Raw genomic sequence first — 9,691 nt, forward strand, 5'->3', positions numbered from 1 at the left:
GGAACTTTGTCCCATTTTTTCCTACAAAACAAGTCAAGCTGAAAAATCGTGCTATAAGCCAAAGACCCATTTTGGAGCCAGTGTTTCTGGTCCCCCAGTTGGTATTGGGGCCATGCATTGTTACATAAGCATATCATTTTCTTTCTTGTCATAGGTTCATAGCTATACCTCCTCCAGTTTGTTAGCATGCAGCCTAGAGGAGATTTGGCTGGGATAGATGGGCCTGTCCCCATAATAGGTGTTTGTTTATGCATAAGTATCATCAGTAACTTCTTTTCATGTGCCTCAATAGCAACTACATTTTGCAAAACGTCAGATTGAGTATTAATATAAATATAGCAACATTTATCTATTTAGGCACAAACTGTTTCTTGAGAGACTAACAAGAAGGCTAATACTATTCTATTGTGTAAAATCATAGCTCAAATTTCAGACACTTCTATGGTTATGATAGTTACAACTTTGCTAAGTTTACCAACAGAACTTCTAATTCAAGAGTTACAATATCTAAACCCATTAGTTAGATACTTTAGGAAAAAGGAAAATGATTTCTTGTATCCAGAAAGTAGGACCTTAAAATATCAGCAGTATTCTCACATAAAACCATAGTTTCCTTTTGTTTACTCAGTCTTGTGTAGTTAATTTCTGTTCCACGTGATTCTGGATTAGCCACAATCTGTAAACTCATCAGTTTCTGCGTAAGAGTTCTGGAAATTTTGATTGAGTATAGTCACAGTCTTTTAGCAAGTCCAACATAGTCCATCTTTTTGTTAAGATATTTTGGTCAAACGTTTTCAGCAAATCAGCAAAGTAAAAACTTATCTGCAGATGACAAAACTTAGTATGGCCATGATTGACTTATAAAAATAATAATAGTGAAAGACCTGATAGAAGTTAATTACAAGTGCAACGTAAAGGCCAAATAAAACCAGTTTTAAAAAACTTTAGATAAAAATATTTCTAAATAAAACCATTAACCATATTCAAAGAGCTTCAGATGTAATACATAATAATTTTGAGGCAAAACAGCATATGTCAAGATATACCAAGAATATACCAAGATTATCAAATCTCTAAATACCTGAATTGTAATAAAAAAAACTTCATAGGTAAATGACGTGAATTTCTCAAACCATTTGCTTTGATGATGCTAGATTCAAAAAGATAAAGTTGCGACCAAGTTAACAATAAAGAATAATAATATTATAGGTCACTGTGAAACAATACTTAAGTTATTTAACCAAAGATCTTAAAGTAAAAACCTTAGCTTTCTTTTCTAAAAGCCATGCAGCTTAGTATTCAGACCCAGGAATCTTATTCTAATGAGGGGCCAAACCTTTCTCTTCGAGGTAGATTACCTACACAAAGAATAAATTAACCCTTTAACTCGGAAATCAAAGAAAATTTTATTTTAACAGCGAGAAACCCAATCCTTCGTTTTATATGCTACTTAACATTAAAACTCCTAAAAATCTCATAAATTAAACCATTAAACTTTAGTCAGATAAAGCTTGACCATATCAAAGAAATTTCTTTTTCAATAAAACTCTTAAATGTTGTCTTTGTTGCATACTTCTTATAGTGCATCCCTTTAAATGGCAAAAATGAACACTTATTAGCAGACTTAAATATATATATATATATCTCCTTTCTCTTGTGTCATAAAAGACAAAGTATATAAAAAATTATGACAAGTATCTATTAACTAAATTTAACATCAGTAAGTTACCTAAAATGTATTGGGAATTATTTTAAGCCTGTATACCATAAAGCATAACTGTTGCTGAAAGAAAGTCTGTTTATACGTTCCAAGTTTTTATTCAACTTTTACTATTGCTCATATTTTTCCCAAACTAATTTTTAGCCCTTAACAATTTTATTAACTGACTTTGGAGATCACAAAGTCTCTGTTTAATTGACTAATTCATTGATATGGATATAACTTTAAGCCTCTGACTACTGCTGGAAACATTTTTCCAGGCCATTTTAGGTGTGTCTTATTGTGATTTCTATTGTTTTGATTTCTTAGAGTTCCCCTATAATAGAGAGAACTTGTTTACAGTTCTATTATCAGGATCTACTCAATTTCTATAGCAAAGCAGCAATTTTCCTTATCTTTTGTCTTAAAAGAGTCTCCACCTAGCTGGAAAGGGTCTTTCAAAAGCTTCATTTGAGCTACAAGACCTTGGAGACTGGGGGCTGGGGGTTGAGGAGGCCTGATCATGCCCTGCCCTCACTCTCTGGACTCAGGGAAGACATTTACATATATTTAAGTTGATGGAGGCATTTTGAAAGGCTATCTACCCAGTAAATACCAAAGCTCTTTCAGGACAAAGGGAGATAGAAAGACCACATAAACTCACCAGAGAATACCACACAAAAAGGATAGGTGGATCCTAGTTTCTTAAAGTGTACATAGCAATTTTTGGTAAGATCGACTCAATTCATTGAAAAACAGGTTCTAGAGAAAACTTATTAACTTGCCAGAGCCTCAGATGGAGGAATATTAGACCTTTTCACAAAACTTGAGCATCAAGCAAAGTTTCCTAAAGGAAAAAATGGACAACACAAATGAAAGATCACTTTCCCAAAGTGGTCACTGAAATTCTAAGTTACTTCTAGTATACTCATTTTATAGTGTTTTAAAATATGAACCCCAAACCAGTGAATCAGTAGTGGGGTGGGGGGATTTCAGGCTCACTTATCAAAGATGTTAAGCAATAAGGTTCAAGCTTTTGATTTTCTTATTTCTGAAATTTTCACTTAATATCAGGGGCACTTTGTCCTGTAAAGATTATGTTGACTGTTCTGCATTTTCAGGGCTCTCAGGATCCAGATCAGTTAACTCATGAACATAGTCTTAAGATACCACAGCTGGCTCAAGAACCAGTTTCACCCAGGGAATTTTCACGTTCTCTAACAGGTGAATCAGGGCGCCCAAGTAGATAGTATAATACTAGGTACACACAGACAATGGACAGGACAGACACAGAAACACAGTAAATGAATGGACAGGACAGACACAAAACCACAGTAAACGAATAAATCCCACAAGCTGACAGAGGTGATCTCGACCCCTTCAACCTCTCAGATGGCTCTGTCTGCTGACAGAGGTGATCTTAGAGAATTTCAACCTCCCAGACACACTCACGAGAAATCACGTACCCGGAACCTGGACTCTGGAGTCACCAGGAGTCCCTTCTTATGGTCCTACTCACTGGGACAGTCATCTGGGGTGCCTCCCGCCCCAGAAACCAAGGGCCCAGGTCCCGCTCCGGAACCCTTGGGCCTCCCCATCCACCTGGCCCTGAGTGCAATAGGGAGAGGAGTTTCAGACTCACCTTGGGATCCTCCTATGCAGGTCTTGCTTTTCTTTCACCCACCTCTTTTGGCGCGGATAGGGACCAGCGGTGCCGTGACAGACACAGGTCTGGCTGATAGTCTCCCCAGAGGCAAACGAAACCTCTCAACGCCACTTGTCGGGACAGCTGTCAATCAGCCGCAGGCCCTGCCGTGGGGCCGCTACATCTCAAGCAGTGGAAACTCCCCATATGGGCCACCAAATTTGTTACCACAATAACATGGATTGGAGCCACCTGGCACAAAGCCAATTCTGTGACAGGGGCCAGGTGAGCAGGAAGAGTTTTATTATATATCAATATATAGGAGACAGAGGGGAATAGATTCCTCCAAAAGACTTGTCTCCCCCACTGGGTATCAGCTGAAGGCTTTTATAGGGACAGGATTATGGGTCTTAGAAGTTTGTGTTAGTTCCCCCTTGAGGTGGTCATGCCTCAGATGAGTTAATCTTCTACTGGTATTCTTGGGGGTTATTTGGTGACATTCTTGGGTATTATCCGGTGACATCCTGGTTTTTCTTGTCACAAGATGGGTGCTTTGTTTGGTTTTTCATCCCTAGGCCATTATCACTTGTTTTCCACCCTCCATGGAGGAACACTGGTTAATCTTAAACTTTTGTAGAGACTGGAACCAGAGGGAAAGACAAGATCATGAGACAATGTGTCAGTTAGCAACGGGGAGTAAATAATAGTGAGCCGGGCATATGCAGCCTCTTCCAGTATCAGCACTCAGCACATATTTTCTCTCTCTCTCTTTCTCCCTCTGGGTTTCAGTTCTGCGACATCTTTAAACTGACCTCCTGAGAAGTATCACAACAGGGACAGTAGGAGAGGGAGCCTAGAGTTGAAGGGCGAAAAACCTCTGGTGGTGTTGTTTGCCCTTTTGAATAGAATAGTAGGTGGCCCATCCGATTGGTCCTCAGGGTCCTGAGCCAGATGGGGAAGCTATACCAGAAGAGGACTCTGGCAAGCTGGAGTTTGTGTGCAGATGGGACTCCTTCTAGCCACTGCTCATTCAGCTGATACTTTGGGTCCAGAAACCCCACCAAGTGGAATAGGTGGAAAACATTCACACATCCCTGTGAGAGGCCTCTACTCTGTCTGGGTATCATAATCAATCTGCTCTTCACCATTTTGTCTTCTCAGTATGTACCTGGCACCCACCCATAAACTCTTCATTTCCACATAAATGCCACATCCAGCTAGGACTAGCAGTGTGACCCTCAGCCAGGGGCAGGACTGGCATAGTCAAGTGAAACCCCCAATTGCATTTTTTTGGCCTTATGCTTCTCAGGAGCCTCCCAAGAAACACTGCATATGTGTAAGCTCTTGGAAGCCACAAATGGACATCCTGTGCCCACAGAGGGCTGAGGAGTGTTGATGTGGGCATATTGATGACTGGTGTGTCCCATGTGCAGGAGTGAGCCTTGAGCCCCAGTCTGGCTATTGGGCTCTAGGACTCCCAACACCATCCCTGGGCTCTGACCTGTGCTCCTGTGAACGTGGTGTCCAGCTACATTTCTGTTCCCATCACTGTGATTTCGTCTCCACCCGTTATCAAAGTCTGAAAGTGACCACTGTAGCACACTGTCAGCAGTGCCACAGGTCTCTAGATATGGAGTCTCAGGCTGACCTTGGCTGTCTTCTGCCCCAGGTAATGGCCCTAGTGCTTGAAGTCCCAGAAGATGACACCTGTCCCCTGGAGGACTTTATTCCAGATACACTCAGAAGTCTGGGTGAGGGTCTGCAGGCCTTGGGGTCAGGTGAGTGTCGGGTGGGAGGGGCTCAAGCATGTTTACCATCACCATGGAGGCAGCCTCCGGAAGTAGTGGGCAGAGCTTCTAACAGGGTCAGTTCATGATGATTAAGCCATTAGGAGAGATCAGGCCAGCCTGGCTGATTCCCCAGGTCCCCTCTTGGTGGCCTATTGGACTTTGCAGCCACTTCTGCTCCTGGCCACAGAATTTCTGCTCTCTCACGGAAAAGCTTGGCAGAGGGGAGCCCCTGATATGGAGAGTTTTAAGGCACTGTGTGAGCAGGCTGGATACCTCTTTTCCATATACTTGAGTACATCAGTAGGCAAGGTATCCCCACTTTGCACCTATTTTTTTTTTCTCTCTCTCTCTGGGTGTCAGTTCTGTGACATATTTAAACTGTCCTCCTCAGAAGTATCAAAACGAAGACAGCAGGAGAGGAAACCTTGAGCTGAAAGGGAGAACAGCTCTGGCGGTGTTGTTTGCCCAATTGCCTAAAATAGTAGGTAGCCCATCTGAATGGTCTTCAGAGTCCTGAGTCTGATGAGGAAGCTATACCAGGGGCGGACTCTGGCAAGCTGGAGTTTGTGTTCAGATGGGACCCCCTCCAGCCCCTGCTAATTCAGCTGATACTTTGTGTCCAAAGACCTCACCAAGTTGAACAATGCCAAGAACATTCACACATACCCATGAGAGGCCTTTGCTCTGTATGGGGATCATAGTCAATCTGCACTTCACCATTTCATCTTCTCAGTACATACCTGGCAGCCACCCATAAACTCTGCCTTTCTAGGTGAATGCCACATCCAACTAGGACCCACAGTGTGACACTCAGCCAGGGGCAGGACCAGCATAGACAAGGGAAACCCCCATTTGCTGTTTTTTTGCCATCAGCTCCTCCGCAGTCTTCCGAGGCACACAGCATTTGGGTAAGCTCCTGGAAGCCAGGGCCAGACATCCCGTGCCCCTGGAGGACCCAGGAGTGTTGATGTGGGCATATGGATGAACAGTGTCCCATGTGTAAGAGTGAACGTTGACCCTCAGTCTGGGTGGTTATGGGGCTCTAGGATTCCTGGCACCATAACTGGGCCTTGGCCTGTGCTCCCATGAATGTGTGCATTCCAGCTACATTTCTCTTCCCATCACCCTGATTTCGCCCTCCCCATAATCGAAGTCTGCGTATGACCCCTGTAGCACTGTCACCAGTGCCACAGGTCTCTAGATATGGAGGCTCAGGCTGACTTTGGCTGTCTTCTGCCCCAGGAAATGGCCCAAATGCTCAAAGTCCCAGATAATTACCCTAGGCCCATAGAAAACTTTATTCCAGATCCACTGAGAATTCTAAGTGAGGCTTAAAAGGCCATCTAGGACAGGTCAGGGTCGGGTGGGCAGAGCTAAGACTTGTTTACCATCACCATGAAGACAGCCTCCAGAAGCAGTGGGCTGAGCTTCAGACTGGGCAGGGTCACAATGAATGAGCCTATAGCAGAGATGGGGGCCAGCCTGGCTGATTTCCCAGAGACCCTCTGTTTGGCCTGGTATACTTAGCAGCCACTTGTGGTACTGGTCATAGAATTTTGGCTCACCCAGGGAAAAGCTTGGCAGAGTGGAGCCCCTGATACTACTGTTCCAAGGCACTGGGTAAGCAGGCCGGATACCTCTTTTCTACATACTTGAGTACATCAGTAGGCAAGATACCCCTCACAGCACCTATTTTCTCTCTCCTTCGCTCTCTGTCTCTCTGTCTCAGTTCTGCAACATCATTAAATTGTCCTCCTGAGAAGTATCACAACAAAGACAGCAGGAGAGGGAGCCTACAGCTGAAAGGGGGAACCGGTGTCCTCTCTCTGTCAGCTCTCTCTGTTTACCTCGTGGGTTCCTTTGCGTTCACCATTGCATGACCGGCCTCCGCCGGTGTGCCCCTGCCACAGGGGAGTGTCCGTCTGTCCTCTGGCAGCAGGAAGTGAAATCGCATGGCTCCCAGGGAGTGTACGTGCATCCGCAGCGGGGTCCTCTCCCCCCCGCCTCGGCAGCGTGGTCCTTGTCCCTGCGTCACCGTGGTGCCGAATGGGAGCCCAGCCCACTCCTTCCTCACTCTCCCTTCTACTCCCTCTGCCTCTTCTGGCTTGGTGCTCATAGGTCCCTCTCCTTTCTGCTAGCTTCTCTCTTTTCTATCTCAAAAGACATTGCCCGGAGATACAACCTAACCCTGTAGATTGCCTCCTGCCTCCTTGACATAACTGCCTGTAATCCCGCCTCATTAACAGCACAGAGGCTAGGATTGACAACACACAGGATACTGAGGACAGATCACAAATCCCAGGAAAACCACACAACACTGGGAATCAGGGCCTAGCCAAGTTGACAAACATTCTAGGGGGACACAGTTAAATCCATAACACCAGGCTATCTCAAAACAAAGCCACCGACACCGAGTCCCTCTAGATGGAAAGGACAGGAACAGGGCCCCTAGCCCACCACCCATGGAAAGCACACTCGCAAAAGGAGTCCTGTGGGGAGGGGCTGAGTGCTGATCAGTTGAGTGAGTTGGGTCTTCCCAGAGATTGGTTCCTGTAGGCTGGCTTCCCTAGTCACAAGCCCACGTCCCCAGCACGACCAGCCAGCCTGCTGACCAAATGGAAGAATTCTGGTTCAATTGGACAAAAGGCAGATGTCCTCAGGCATCCACTACGGTCAGGCTTTGTTTGGGCCTCCAGAGGTCGCCCAGTTCCAGCCCTGCCCTGTCTCTTCTGGGGTCTCTGGCTCTCCCTGTTCCTGTGACCTTGCACCCATCGACTGCCTCATACTCGCCACTCCCCAGCCTCCCTCTCGTTGCTCTCCTTCCCTTTCTGCCAACTTCATGCACACCTACCCCTGCCCCCATCGCCATCACCTCCAGCCCTGCCTTCACCACCACCTTCTCCCCAAAGGATTTGCAGAATTCACTCCCACATAGGGGACTCCTCAGGAGGGTTCCCCATGAAAAATCAACAGGACCCACACGAGCAGGGCGGGTTTCCAGGACAGTAGGCCACATGACTGGGCATGAGGGCTCCATTTCTGCAGATGGCGACAGCCTCACCCATGGGGAAGGGAAGGCAAAAGGTCCAGGCTGTGGGAGGGAGAGGCAGGTCCCTGAGGGAGGAATGGCTGGGCCTGGAGACTCAGAAGATGGCGACCAAGTTGGGACCACCTCCACCCAGCTACTCTTAACGCTCCTCTGTCTGTCCATCTGCTTTTGGGGTTTGTTTTTTTTCTGGCGGGGCTTCGTTTACCAAGTGCCCAGTTCACATCGCCTAGTATCCCCGAGTTTCTTCTCCAAGCTCCAGGAACTCTTTGAAAAGTCGAGAGACAGAAAGAGCTCATCTAATAAAGGAATTTAAAAAAATTCATTGTTGGCCACTGGATTTGGAATCATGTCAAAACCATGTGTTACAAAGTAGAACTGCTGTCTAGGGTTTTCTTGGCTGTAATCTTGTATGGAAGCAGATAGCTACGATTCTCTGCTGCACCGCTCAGTACCTTTCAACAGCCAATCTTTTGATTAGTAGCCCACAGCAAACTGTTTGAAGCACCCGGGAACCTGAATGTGAGAAGACGTTCTCCCGAAACACTTGGAGTCAGGGCACAGAGAGAGACATTGCCCCAAACATAGTCTTCTTTCAGGAAAGTATGGGTCTCCTTCAGCCGTCTTTCCTGCTTTCCCTTGTTAATTGTACACAATGCACTGATATATAGAGGGTCGGTCATGATTATTTTCACACAAATAGTGCCCCAGTCCATGATTTCTTCTGAAGTGAATGCCGCAGGTGTCCTCCTAGGCAAGTGATGGAGACCCGCTCTTGCTGAGAAAATCCCTTGGCACTGCTAGGTGCAGTTTGATGAACTGTTAGCCCAAGAGATGTTCTACCTTGCCAGAAAGAAAAAAAAAAAAACATTATTTCTCTCAAACACCAGAAGAGGAAAGGGGATTCAAAGCTCAAAATACAGTGGCATCACTAGGGTTCGTGTCACGCAGTGCAGGACTCATAGTGTCACCCACATCATCGACCTCCTCCTACACCAGACCATACAGAATCCTTGGTATGGGTTTTTGTACTAGTGTTAATGGTAAATCATTATTCCCGTATGTTGCTCATTCTTTTCCGTAGAATTACTACTTCATTCTCCAAAAAAAAATTCAACTAGGTTCAGAAATACTAATTACCACGATACTGTACCGAAAACACCAGAAACTTTGATCTAATGGGTGACTACAAAAACTCACAGCAGAGAAACCGCGAAACCAGGGGTTTCCTCGAGTCACTGTAATTGAGTACAAGACAGCTCTCCACAGAGGGCGTTATAAGGTTCCCAAAGTCAATTAGCATAGCCTTTTTTAACCTTGTAGTTCGTTAGGTGGATACACGTAAGGCGGGCTTAAGAAAAATGTTTTTGGAGTTATATCAACTTCAGGGATATCGTTTTAAAAATACTAAATTTCTGCTGAAACACAGCACAACAATGACTGAACAGTCGTTACGGTGTGCCCCTCTGACAGTGTCTGAACAGTCGTTACGGTGTGCCCCTCTGACAGTG

Source organism: Trichechus manatus, unplaced genomic scaffold (genome assembly GCF_000243295.1).
Source record: "Trichechus manatus latirostris isolate Lorelei unplaced genomic scaffold, TriManLat1.0 scaffold00026, whole genome shotgun sequence".
NCBI lineage: Eukaryota > Metazoa > Chordata > Mammalia > Sirenia > Trichechidae > Trichechus > Trichechus manatus.